We start from the raw sequence: 13,954 nt of genomic DNA, 5'->3' as shown, positions 1-13,954 counted from the left end.
CTTTCTTTTTAAATATGTCTTTTATGGATTTCAGAGAGAAGAAGGGAGAGTGAGAAAGAGAAACATCAATGATGAGAGTCATTGATTGGCTTCCTCTTGCACGCCCCTGACTGGGGATCGAGTCCACAACCCGGGCATGTGCCCTGACTGGGAACTGAAGCTCGATCTCCTGGATCCTAGGTCGATGCTCAACTGCTGAGCCATGCTTGCCGGGCTAATGTTTACATCTTTAATCCACTTCAAGTAATTTGTATATGGTATAATGTAAGGGTCTAACTTTTTTCTTTCGCATATGTATATCCAGTTTTTCCCATAACATTTGTTTGGGGTGTGTGTAGCCTTGGCATCCTTGTCAAAAAAATTTGGTTATACAATCAAAAGTTTATTTTTAGGCTCCTTATTGTTCTATTGGCCTATATATCAGTCTTTTTGCCAGCACCACATTATCTTAATACTCTGACTTTGTAGTGTATTTTGAAATCAGGAAATGTGATGCCTCCAACTTTTTTCCCCCAAGATCATTTTGTCTATTTGGGTTCCCTTGAGATTCCATAAAAATTTTAGATTTTTTTTGGCCAAAAAAAACAACCACCACCACCACCATTGGGATTTGACAGGAATTGCATTGGGTCTGTAGATCCTTTTAGGTTGTATTGGTATTTTGAAAATATTAAGTTTTCCAGTCCAGAAGCAGGGGATGTCCTTCTATTTGTATATTCTTTGATTCCTTTTAACATTGTTTTGTAATTTTCAATGTACAAGCCCTTCACCTCCCTGGTTAAGTTTATTCCTAAGTGTTTTAACCTTTTAAATGGGGTTGTGTTTTTTATTTTATTTTCAGATTGGTCATTGTTTTTCTTTGTTATAGTAGAAGCAGGATTTTAATATAATATTCAAGTGTAGCATTTGCTATTAACAACAAATAAATATTGCCTCTCTCCAACAGGTAAATATGTTGTTTTTTTTTTTACTCTTATACAAATATTCAGTCTCCTCCCTTTCTCCATTTCCTCCTTTCCCACTGACAGCCTCCTCCTGGCTCTTGACGCCCAGGATGTGGTGGTGAATGGCACTCATAGTGTCCGAGATTTGACATTGATAGGACTTGGCTGAGACCATGCTCGCCACCAGGTAAAGAGTGTAGTCCCTGAAGAGGGTCTCTCTCCTCTTTGGAAGGAGGGCTGGGTAGGAATTGGTTGAGACTCTCTCACTTGTATTTAGTCTTGATCATGGAATCTTTGCTGCAGCCTGAGGAAGACTGCAGTGGAGGGAGGAGGGAATGAGGCCCCTTGACGGCCATGACTGGTGCCTGTGGGCACAAAGAGAGAACTGCAGTGGTCAGACCCAGTGGATGAACGGGTGCCCTGAGGTGCCTGTGGGCACAAGTGACATGACCCACATCTGAGAAAGCATGAAGGACGTATAGAGAAGGCGATGTCAGTGGCATGCAGGGCTCCGTGACCCTTGGCAGCGCCCCTTGGCAATGTCAGCTAGTCCTCTGTTTCCAGAAAGCAGAAGGCACCCAAGACAGTGAATGTTCCACAGGAGGCTAGGTCAGCCTGTCGACCAGCGTGTGTTAATCCTGGCAAAAAAAGGGGTTCAGGGTGAAATTGGAATCTGGGTGTGACCTGGGCTGGCAGGCTGGGCAGAAGGTGCCTGTCTGGCCTGGGCCACTGTCATCTGTAGGTGCTTAGTTGCCTGACCAAGCCCATCCTGGAAAGGCTAATCCTGTGTCTGGGCCAGCACTAGGGACCAGTTAGAGGTGCCCCTGGAAATCTTGAGTCCCTTTTGCTTCATGCATGTGTGTGTGTATGTGTGGGAGGAACATGTGTGTTTGAGCTGGTTCCATGCCTGACATTTGCACCCTTGGTGAAGGTCTGTTTCTTTAGGGCAAGTCATAATTGGCATAGTAGGCAGAGTTCATGGCATGGAACATATGGGTGTTGTCGGGGTTGTAGCTTTCACGTCTCTGGAATAATCTGCAGCAGCTCTCAGTGCTCTGGCTCACCCTCATCCAGGCTGTGCTGTGCGTGCTGCGGACTACAGCCGAGCCTGATCTGGCTGGTCACCAAGATGCTCCTGCACATGTTGCCACTGTCTGCATCCAGGCTGATGTGGCTGATGCAGCACTTGCCCACCTGCAGGTTGTAGACTGGCAGCGAGGAGCTATAGTTGCTGACCCCTGAGAAGGAGTGCTTGTGGGTGGGGTGTTGGTCACAGGCATGGTGGAGGCTGAGGAGGAAGAGGTGCTGCTGGAGGCTGAGCTGATGCCAGAGGTCTCTGGGGACAACTGGGAGGTCGACTCCCAGAACTTTTCCTGGACATTGAGGACTCTGGGACAAAGCTCATGTTGATCTCCATGTTGGAGCTGGAGGAGTTGGCCAAGTGGATGCTGAGTGCATCGCTGATGTCCCCACTGCTGAGGCAGGGGCCGTACATGAGCTGGTCACAGGACTTGGAGTGTGTGCTGTTGCTGGTACTCAGCTCTGTGTTGCGGGCCTGGAGGTCATTCCAGCAATTGACAATGGCCATTGTCATTTCAAGGTGTTGCTGGCTCACTTGGAGGGAGGCTTCAGCTCATGTCACAGGTGTTAACTCTCAGGCTCGCTGAGCTACTCCATGGCCTGGAACCAGGCCCCAAAGTGCTCCTTGGGCTCAACTGGAGCAGCTTAATTGGGTTATCACTTCGAGTTCCTCCTCTTCTTGAAGTTGATCAGTCTCCCATACAAGTAGCCCATCATTGTGGGGTCCAGCAGCACCAGGTCTGTGAGGAATGGGCCCAGGTTGGGGATGGTTACCTAGATGACACCCATGTCCTTTGGCCACTTCTGCACTCTCTTGGGGTTCATTTCCAGAGTGACAAACTCAGGGTCCCTTCTGTGATGAGTAGCTCTCTGCTCAAGGAGTAGTTCTCATTCAAGAAAATCTCTGACAGCTTCTGAAAGGTCTGGAAGCTCTCCCTGGAAACTTCTTCCCATGCCTTTTTTAGTGGGTGATGGAGTTGCTCTGTAGAGAAGATGGCATAGAGTGAGGAGGAGTTCTGAAGGACTTGGCACTCCCTGGCCACCTCAATCCAGCCCTCCCCTGTCCTGGCCCTTTCCCCAGCTGTCACACTCTGGTCCCAGAGGGAGGAGGTGATGATGCAGTTGGCCACATTGTTGAACTGGGTGATGTTGGGAGCGAGGTCCTCCTTGCCTTTTTTGCCCTGTTGAGATCAGATGGAGCCCAGGCAGTTGTAGGGCACCAACTTCTTGAACAGTCCTGCATCCATCAGGGCAAACTACTCTGCCACCAGCTAGGGAGAGAATGCCAAGAAGTGAGGCTTCTTTTTACTCAACACTTTCTCTGCAGCTGTAAGTGAAGGCCAGGAAGGCCCTGATGCTGGAGCTGGTTCTAGCTCTAGAGTTTGCAGCAGAGCTGACGCCAGCTCTGGAGTTAGTGTTGGAGCTAGTGCTGGAACTGGACTGAGCACTACGGCACTGGACTGGGTGCTAGAATTGGCACTGGACTGGGCACTCGGACTGGCACTGGACTAGGCACTAGATCTGAAGTTAAACTGGGTGCTAGGGCTGGTGCTGGAGCTGGTGATAGAGCCTCCAGCTCTGCCTCAGTGAGTTCTGCTTGCTCCAACTGAGCCAGGAGAAGGTGGGCACAGCACTCCAGGTCAAAGCCAGGTATATTGAGCTGCAGGTAGGCCAACAGCTGATTGAGGCAGGGAAAGTCCCAGAGCTGACAGACCTTCTGAATACTGGTCCAGTCAGGTGCCCAGCATGGAGGAGTTGGTATTTTTCAGTTGGTCCTGGGGTCCACTGTTCTCCTGGGAATAAGGGAGAATCCATGTTTAGATGAGACCTTGAGGGCGTCACATCTACTGTATCCTATGAACAGCAGGTCCAAGACCTTCTGGGTGGTGGTGAAGGTTCTGTAGGTGCAGAGGAAGATGGTGACTAGGAGAGGTAGCTATAGGAACCAGGTGCTTCATCGGCTTCTCTAGTGTGTCCGCTTTCATTGGCCTACACCTTGCAGGTTCATATAGGTTCAGGGCTGACTTATTTTTACACCTGAGCCAGCACTGACCCTTGTTGGCACCCTGGTCTATCTGAACTTTGAACAGAGAGATGGAGCAGCCCACTGGTTGACCAGCTCCTTGTCGACTCAGGCATGGCAGGTAGGGTAAAGCTGCATGACGCTCTGTAGCATCACCAGGGAGCTTTTGAGGCCGCCCACCGCCAGGGCACAGCTGTGGCTCTGCTGTAAGTCTGGAAACAGCAGCTGGGCACTGCCTGGGTCCACACACACTGATTTGTGTGTGCTGATTTTGTATTCTGAAACTTTGCTGAAAATTGTTATTGTAACTGTGTGTGTATGTGTGTGTGTGTGTGTGTGTAGTCTTTAGGGTTTTTCACATAGAAGATCATGCCATCTGGGAACACAGATAATTTCAATTCTTTCCCAACTTGAGTGCCTTTTATTTATTTTTTTCTTGTCTAACTGCTTTGGCCAGTTCTTCCAGAATTATGTTGAATAGTAGTCACTAGAGTGAGCATCCTTGCTTTGTACTTGATCTTAGAGGATAAGCTTCCAGTCTTTTACCACTGAGTGTGATGTTAACTGTGGGCTTTTCATATATGGTATTTATTGTGTTAAGGTAGTTTCCTTTTATTCCTACTCTGTTGAGTACTTTTCTTCTTATTATAAAAGAGTGTTTAATTTCGTCAAATGCTTTCTCTGCATAATTGAAAAGGTCATGTGATTTTTGCCCTTCATCCTGTTAATGTGGGTATGACACTGATTGATTTTCATATGTTGAGCCATCCCTGCATTGAAGGTATAAATTCTACTTGGTCGTGGCATATAATCCTTTTTAAAACATTTTTTAAAATTTTTAAAATTTTTTTGAATTTTTATTTTTGTTTAAAATATTACAGATATCCCTTTTTCTCCCCAATGACCCGTTCCATCCAGTCCCATCCCCTCCCCAGTCCCTCTCCCCACCATTGTCCGTGTCCTTGGGTTGTGCATATCTGCATATAAATTCTTTGGTTACTCTCTCCCCCTCCACCCACCCGCCCCCCTCCATCTCTCTGACATTCGTCAGTCTCATCCATGCTTCCATGTCATTGAATCTATTCTGTTAATCAGTTTATTAAGTTCTTCAGATTCCACGTATAAGCGAGACCATGTGATGTTTGTCTTCCTCTGCCTGGCTTCTTTCACTCAGCATAATATTCTCCAGGTCCCTCCACACTGTCCCAAAGGGCACAAGATCCTTCTTCTTTACAGCTGCGTAGTATCCATGGTGTGAATGTCCCACAGTTTTCTATCCATCAGCTACTGATGGGCACTTGGGCTGTTTCCAGATCTTAGCTATTGTAAACTGCGCTGCTATGAACATCGGGGAGCATATAGTCTGTCTGATGAGTGTTTCAGGATTCTTAGGACACATTCCTAGGAGTGGGATCACTGGGTCAAACGGCAGCTCCATTTCTAATTTTTTGCGGAACCTCCCTACTGTTTTCCATGGAGGCCGGGGCCCTGTCTGGCTCTGCTCTGCCCGCACCTTCGCCTCTGCTCCTGGGCCCATTCGCTCTCTTTCCGACCGGGAGTCACAGGTCCCGGCTGCCAGCGGCCTTGGCGCCACCGGGAGGAGCAGAGCGGCCGCGGCGCGGAGACGCCGGGAAGGGGAAGCGGCTGCGGCGCGGAGCCCGGCGGCGGGTCGCGGGGAGGGCGGCGCGCCTGCCGCAGCGGGGCGGGCGCGGGCCCGGCCGGAGGTTTCAGGAACGCGGGAAGGGGGCGGGTTGGGCTCGCGCGGGCCTCGCCGCCCGGCCCGAGGCTGCGGTCGGCCTTGAGAGCGTCCCCGGGCGCGCAGCCGGGGCGAGGGGGTGTAGCTCAGTGGTAGAGCGCGTGCTTAGCATGCACGAGGCCCCGGGTTCAATCCCCGGCACCTCCACAGCCGGCGCCCGTCTTTTCCCCGCGCCCCGTTCTTTTTCCGGCTCAGAAGCTCCTCGGGCCCCCCGCGCCCGGTGCCCGGGGAGCGGAGGAACCGGGCGGACGGAGACGGGCCGGCAGCAGCCCCGGGCCCGGCGCCCTCGAGCCCAGCGGCGCCCCCCGGCGCGATAGGGGCGCCAACGACCCGGCGCACACCCCAGACCCGCGGCCTCATCAGCGGCGTGAGCCCGGCACATTTCATTTGAGAAGCACCCCGGATTCTCAGTGTGCCTCAGTTGCTTTGTTGTTTCCGTGCTGTGTTGACCGAGACCAGGCTGCGGTTGAGCGGGCGGAAAAGCGGGACCTTCCACGCTGGGAGAACGAGGACTTTATTTCCACCGGGAAACGCGCGGGAGACGCTTCCGCCGAAAGCGCCCCTGAGCCGTGTGCTCGGCTGAAGATCCCTAAGCTCACGGGTTAATTTGCCCCGTCTCTACTCTTGCTGGAGAATTGGACTAACGAGATGACTTACGTGCCTTAAACAGAAACAGCTTTACCGGGGCGGGCGCGCCACCTGTCGGCGAGGCTTTTTCCAGACCCCGGGGCGGGCGCGCCACCTGTCGGCGAGGCTTTTTCCAGACCCCGGGGCGGGCGCGCCTGGGGCCCGAGGGCCCGCGGGCAGCGCGGGACCTTGGGAGCCGGCGGGTCGGCTGCGCCCCAGACCCGCTAACCCCCAGCCGGCGCTCCCGCAGGATCAGCGACTCCTCTGCAAACGACGCTTGGGAAGCGCCGCCTGAGTGCTGGGACCTGAAGCAAGAGGGTGGTTCCGACGTGGGAAACCGCGAAGCCGCTCCTCTGATTTTGACCCAAGGTATCTAACATTGACCCCGTTCCTCCTCAACGGTAACATGACATTTATTAATACTTTGGAATCAATATGCAATTGACTTTGATGTAAAGTTTCTTCTTTTTTAAAACGACGTTGAACACGGATTCGGTGCCTGTGCCTCCCCGGGGCGCGGGTTCGGGTCCCCCCTCCTCGGGGCTGGAGGGACAAGTCTTTCAAATCCCGTTTCTCCGGCCTGCAGCCAGGAAGTGACGATGGGCTTGGAACCGCTGACGCCGGGGCCGCCGTTTCCCGGCGGCGCCTCGCACTGCTTCAGGGCTGGGAGCACCGGGCAGCGGGCTCCCGGCCCCCCCGGAGCAAGAAACGCGCAGCAGCGCCCCCGTCCCCCGCCTGCCTTTGCGCCAGGGAACGTGCTAGTCTACTGTGAACCCATGGCGCCGTTTTCTTTTCCGTCTGTACTTGAATGTAATTCTCCCTCGGTGTTAATTTTATGAAATAATGAGGCGGAAGGAGATACAGTGAGGCTATTAAGTCCTTCCCAGCTTTGAGACAGTCTCGATTCTTACTCGTCTTAGCTCATCAACATGGTAGAGCTGGACTACCCAGGCCATTCAGCAAAATACCTGCTCCCTTGCTGTCTCTGTATACACCTGCCTGTGGCTGCATTTTTAATGAAAGGCAGTAAGTTGAACAATTCCATTAAATTTAACACCTTATAAGACACATGAGGCATTGTAGGTATTAATGCTGCACGCAGTATTTAATAACAGGAAGGACGGCTAATTTATGACACTTCGCAGCTTATAAAGCACTTTCTATGTATTATCTTAAGCTTTGTGAGATTGCTGACATATCCATTTTATTTTATTTTATTTTAAAAAATTTATCTTTGTTGTTGAAAATATTACAGGTGTCCCCCTTTTCCACCTATTGATCCACTCCACCCCCCCATCCACCCCACCCCCAGGCCTTCCCCATACCAATGTTTGTGTCCATGGATTATGCTCATAAACATATAAGTTCTTTGATTACTCTCTCCCCACCTTCCCTCTGAGATTCCTCAGCCTGTTCCATGCTTCTATGCCTCTGGATCTATTTTGTTCATCAGTTTATTTTGTTCAGTAGATTCCACATATGAGTGAGATCATGTGGTACTTGCTTTTCTCTGCCTGGCTTATTTCACTTAGCATAATACCATCCAGGTCTCTCCATGCTGTCCCAAAGGGTACGAGATTCTTCTTCTTTACAGCTGCGTAGTATCCATGGTGTAAATGTCCCACAGCTTTTTATCCACTCATCTACTGATGGGCACTTCTAATTATAGCAGTCCTTTTAACTTTCCTGCAATCCTGATTTGGTGGTGATAAACTCCTTTAGCCCTTTTTTTTTTGGTCTGGGAAGCTCTTTATTTCACCATCTATCTTTCTGGATATGAGAGTCTTTCTGGATAGAGTAGTCTTGGTTTCAGATCCTTGTTTTGCATTACCTTGACTACTTCGTGCCATTCCCTTCTGGCCTGTAGAGTTTCTGATGAGAAGTCAGCTGACAGCCTTATGGGAGCTCCTTTGTAGGTAACAGATTGATTTCCTCTTGCTGCCTTTAAGATTCTTTGTGTGTCTTGAATTTTTGGCATTTTAATTATGGTGTGTCTGGGTGTGGCCCTCTTTGGATTCTTCTTGCTTGGAACTCTCTGTCCGTCCTGAACTTGTGTGACTTTTTCCTTCTCCAGGTTAGGGAAGTTTTTTTGCCATTATTTCATCAAACAGGTTCTCTAACCCTTGCTTACTTTCTACATGTTCTGGCACTCCTATGATGTGAATATTGTTATATTTCATGTTGTCCCACAGCTCCCTTAAACTGTCCTTCTGTTTTTTAATTGTCTTTTCTTTTTGGATCTCTAATTGAATGATTTTTCTACCCTGTCTTCTAATTCACTGATCTGATATTCAGCTTCCTCTAATGTGCTGTTTATTCCTTCCAATGTATTCTGTATTTCTGCTCTGTCATTCTTAATTTTCTTCATAGTTTCCATATCTTTCTTCATGCTGTTGAGCATCCTTATGATCAGTATTCTGAACTCTATATCTGATAGATTGCTTATCTCCATTTCATTTAGCTATTTCTCTAGAGACTTCTCTTGTTCTTTCATTTGGGGCTTATTTTTTGTCTCCCCACTTTGGCTGCCTGTTTGGGTTTGTTTCTGTGTATTAGGTAAGCCTGCTAGGACTCTCAGTCTTTTTGGAATGTCTCTGGTGCAGGCCAATGTCATATGCTGTTTGTGACTGGCCTTGGGTTCCTTGTTTGGAGCTATCAACAACCCTCAGCTTGAGGTTTCCTGTGTTGTGGTTGGGTGCATTTGGGCAGGACCAAGATGCTCATCAAAGTCTCATTTTCCAAGATCTGGGTCCAGAAGCAGATCATGCAAAGGCTCAAAGCACTCTGAGGTGTGCCTCTGCCTGCAGGCTGATTAATCTGGTTCCTTAATGAGCCTCAGGCTTTAGAAACTCCCCTGGGTAGGGAGAGAGGTTTTCCAGCAGGGTGGGGCAATTGCTTCCCCCCCCCCCCAGCAAAAACAGCAAAATGTCTAACTAAGAAAGATTTCCTCTGCAGTATGGGGGACTGACTCGGCACAGGAATCCAGTCAGGTGCCCTCTGAGCTCTACCTCCAGAGCCCACAACCCTAGGTTCTCCTCACACAGCTCCAGTCCACTCTGCCGTCCCTCTGCTGGAGCCCTAGGTGAGTGGCTGCACACAAAATTTTGTGTGTTGTCTCTTGCCTGCATTTCCAGGTATATCTCCCTGGCTAACAGAAATCCTGCTGCTTTTCACAGCCAGATGTTATGTGGGCACCTGTCTCAGGTCTGGTGCTCTGGGCTGGGGAGCCCAGGTTGGGATTTAGGCCCCAGCGTCCTCAGTGGGAACCCCCACAGCTGAGATATCCCTCTGGACCTTCAGCTTCTTCTGCCTGTGGGAGCCCAGACAGTGCTCTCGTGCCTCTGCACTTCCTACTCATCTCTTTGTGGTCTCACTTTTCCTCCTTGGTTATGAGGATTCTCTCTAACTCGTCTTCAGTTGCAGTTGATTATTCAGGATGGTTTTTCTACATTTTAGTTGTACTTCCAGTTTGGTCCTCAATCCGCTGCCATCTTTAATCTCCTCTCTTTTTTTCTTAATAAAATGTTTGCAATGTTTGTAATGAAGATTGTGCTAATTTACAATATGAACTGGGAATTTAGTATCTTTGTTTCTACTTGGCAACATTTTAAACAGAATATCTTTCAATCATTTCAAAATGCAGAGCTGCCTCTTCTTCACCAAATCTCAGGAACTTTTGTCCTCACATTCCTTTTGTGTACTAAGCCCTGTGACACATTTTGAAGATCCAAAACCCTTAGCTACTGCAATCAAAGTGTGGGCCGAAGGATTGGTCAGGGGTTGGGAAATCCATAGTTTCCTGATTATAGAAAATGTCAGATCTCTTCTCTCCTCTTCAAATGTGAAGTGATTAGGTAAATGTTAAATGAGAAATTAATTTTCAGAGACATACTTTTTAAAGTTAAGATGTCTTGGCTTAGAAAAGATTGGCATGAAATATTCAAAGTGATGAAAAGCAAGGATCTACAACCAATACTACTCTACCCAGTAAGGCTATCATTTGAAATTGAAGGTGAAATAATAGAGCTTCCCCGACAAGAACAAGCTAATTAAGTTTATTACACCAAACCACTATTTTTTAAAAAATATGTCCTTATTGACTTCAGAGAGGGGAAGGGAGAGGGAGAGAGAGATAGAAACATCAATGATGAGTCGGTTGCCCCCTGCATGCCCCTGACTGGGGATCGAACCTTGATCTGGGTCTTAGGTTGATGCTCAACTGCTGAGTCACACCTAGCCTGGCACACCAAACCACTATTAAAAGAACTGTTAAAGGGACTTTAAAAAAAAAAAACTTAATTAAAGAATAAAATGGCAATAAATACCTATCAATAATCACTTTAAATGTGAATGGATTAAATGCCCTAATAAAAAGACATAGGGTAGCTGAATGGATAAAAAACCTGACTCATATTTATTCTGTCTATGAGAGACACACCTCAGAACCAAAGACGCACATAGATTAAAAGTGAAGGGATGGAAAAAGGTATTTTATGGAAATGGAAAGAACAAAAAAGCTGGGGTAGCAATACTTATATCTAACAAAATAGACTTTAAAAGAAAGCCTATCACAAGAGACAGAGAAGAATATTGCATAATAATAGAGGGATCATTCCAACAAGAGGATATAACCCTTGGAAACATTTATGCACCCAACATAGGAAAACCTAAATATATAAAGCAAATATTGGTAGATGTAAAGGGAGAGATCAAAGGTAACACAGTCATAGTAGGGGACTTTAACATGCTGTTAACATCAATGGATAGATCATCTAGACAGAAAATCAAGAAGGGAACAGCGGTCTTAAATGACACACTAGACCAGAGGTATTTAATGGATATTTTTAGAGCATTTCACCCTAAAGCAGCAAACTATGCATTCTTTTAAAGTGCACATGAAACACTTTCCAGGATATACCACATGTTAGGACACATTTGTTTCCTGATCCTCAGTACCAGCTGGGATTGTTTGCTGCTCTGTTAGCTGGTAATGGGCTCAAAGGTCCAAGAAGACTTCATTCTGGTGCACCCCTATGTGGCTTTCTGTAGACTGTTCTCTCCAGGGCTCTAGCTTGGACTTTCTCACACCGTGGTGACTCTACAGTAGCCAGATTTCTCTCATGGGAACTTCCAAGATGGTATATTTCAAAAGGAACAAAAGCAGAAACTGAAGATGTCTTAAGACCTCTGGAAAGGAAAGAGCATCAATTCCACCAGTCTCCCAAGAACAAACTTTGAGCAGAAATACTGTCCAGAGGGGCTGGTTTATTGAAAGAGACTATCTCCTGACTCCACAACACATACCTGGGGCTGAGCTTCTGTTTCTCAACTTTCTGAGATACAGTGGCAGGGAAGGGAAGGAAACGAGATGGCTGACTTCTTAGAAACCAAGACCTCTCCACTACCTGAACTCACGTGAAAGTCAGGGTTCTCTATGGCAGGGCATGGACATCACTGCTTCCAAAACTAAAGTGGGCTGGTGGGGAGGGCATTCCTTACTTCATTTTTTTTTTCCAGGCTCTTACTGGAGAAACAAAAATCCTCGTTCAGATTCACTGTTATATTTCAGGTATCTGATAAAGGTTCATGAATAGTTTTGTGTCCGAGGCATTCAGTTTTCAGTCAAAAGTGTTTTTTTCCAGGGACAGTTGGAATCCTGCTTACAGGGCCCTATTTTTCCCATGGTGGTGTCTTCAGGATTATCTATTCTGGCTAAAGAAATTGTACATGAATTTCTTTTTCTTTACTTTTTTGCCCTCTTACTTTGGACTTTCCTTTTAAAAGAAAGGAAGAGGTATTGTAAAATGGTAGTCCAGGTGGAAAAGCTGGCTAAAGCGGTAACACTTGGAGATGATGAATAGCCTGGGCTTCTGATCTTGGCTGCTGTCGCAGCAATCGTGTTTGCTTTGTAGGTGAGCAGGAGGGAAAAGTAACGAAAGATGGGAAAGGAGGAGAGCAGATTCTGTGTCATGAAGGAGTGTATCGGTGTAAAGCACATTAGAGACCAGAAAAGAAACTGTCCATGGAGGAGCCATTGAACTATTAGGCCTCCAAGGGATAACTACCATTATTGTGATGTATTAGAAAATATATCCATTTTCTGTACTCTTTGGCAAGGCTATATATTTTTACCAGAAAACTTATCCCATCAACTCTATTATTTCTATAATTTCTAAGTTGGAGGTTTTTTTGTGGATATACTCAAGAATAGGAAATTCTAAACCCAAGTTGATACCATTTCTGCTCCTAGTTTCTTCCCAGCTAGGTCAGTCCTCTCCAGGATCTTCTCACTATCCAAATACCTGTATCAAACAAACTAAAAAAGAGCCGGGCTAGAAATAAATGGTAAAGATTTATTCAAGGGTGTTTGCGAACCAGAAACACAACTAGGCGATACCCAGAGTGTTCTAAAGAAGAAAGAAAAAAACATAAGAGTTCCTATAGTTAGAAGTACATTCTTGGGAAGAACCAGCCCTGCCTTCGTAGCCTCTGGGCTGTTCTGAGACAGTTGTCAGTCAGATGTCAGGCAGTCTGGATGCTGGGTGTCAGGCGGTTTAAATACATGAGTCCTTCAGGGGTAATTAGAGGGCTATCTGGAGGCCTGCTGTATGTCCAGACAGACGGGGTTGATGCAGGATTGGAAAGTTCAAAAGGTTAAGTTCCCAGGCTAGTTAAAACAAGAATAGAATCGTTTTTTCATACCTCAACCTACTTGAGTTTAGCAGCTTAGCAGCTTGACTGTAGTGACTCCATTTTACTTTTCACTCTACCCCTCGGCTGTTTTTTGAGCCAGTTCCACGGGGAGTCCCGAGGTGGACCTTGCTTGTGTCTTTATTCCTTCCTCTCTCTGGCTTATGTCTCCTCTCGGTCACTCCTCCTGGTCGCCATCAGCTGTCTCGTCAGTATCCACTTCTTCAGGTGTCTGTGGTCTGCAGTTCATCTCTCCCTTCATGCCCTAAACAGCCTGGACTCGCCAGCAATCGCAAGGCCAGGATCTCCCCCTAAGACATCGAGGAAGTGCTGTGACATTTTCTGTGCAAAATGAAAATCATTCTCTCTCATTTCCAACCATGTTGCTACACTCACTTCCATATCTTGAGAAATGTTTCACCCTACGGCTGGCCGGCAAGTCTAGAAAAGAAATAGACACACACACACACACACACACACACACACACACACACACACACACACACGTTTATGGGTTTTACTCCCTTTTTGCTCCTCCCTGCCTCTCCATCCTACGTTTTCTAAAGTTTTATACTAATGCAGTCATATAGTATTTCCTATTTTGGCCTTGCTGCTTCCACTTACGATGATTCCTCTGAGATTCCCCCGTGTTGTACGTGCCAACACTCTATTCCATTCTGTGCTGACCAGCACTCCACCATGCGAGCACACCACAGTTCTCCTTTTGGATTGTTTCCAGTTATTGGCTATTACAAAGTCAGGTGATACTAACATTTGTGTAAAAGACTTTGTATGCACATATAGTTCCTTTTTCCTAGGGATAATACTTTTCTT

At 47.3% G+C, this 13,954-nt stretch overlaps 1 non-coding gene and 1 pseudogene across 1 annotated transcript; one reads left to right on the top strand and one right to left on the bottom strand.

Moving 5' to 3' along the window:
• Positions 1–1,793: 1,793 nt before the first annotated feature.
• LOC107543154 (ral guanine nucleotide dissociation stimulator pseudogene) lies at positions 1,794–7,208 on the bottom strand (annotated as a pseudogene).
• On the top strand, positions 5,879–5,950 carry TRNAA-AGC (transfer RNA alanine (anticodon AGC)). Its single transcript has one exon. It is a non-coding gene; the product is annotated as a tRNA-Ala (tRNA).
• Positions 7,209–13,954: the final 6,746 nt, after the last annotated feature.

Source organism: Miniopterus natalensis, chromosome 5 (genome assembly GCF_054644295.1).
Source record: "Miniopterus natalensis isolate mMinNat1 chromosome 5, mMinNat1.hap1, whole genome shotgun sequence".
Lineage (NCBI taxonomy): Eukaryota > Metazoa > Chordata > Mammalia > Chiroptera > Miniopteridae > Miniopterus > Miniopterus natalensis.
The sequence above is the reverse complement of the archived record's forward strand: the minus strand, read 5'-3'. Positions and strand labels throughout refer to the sequence as shown.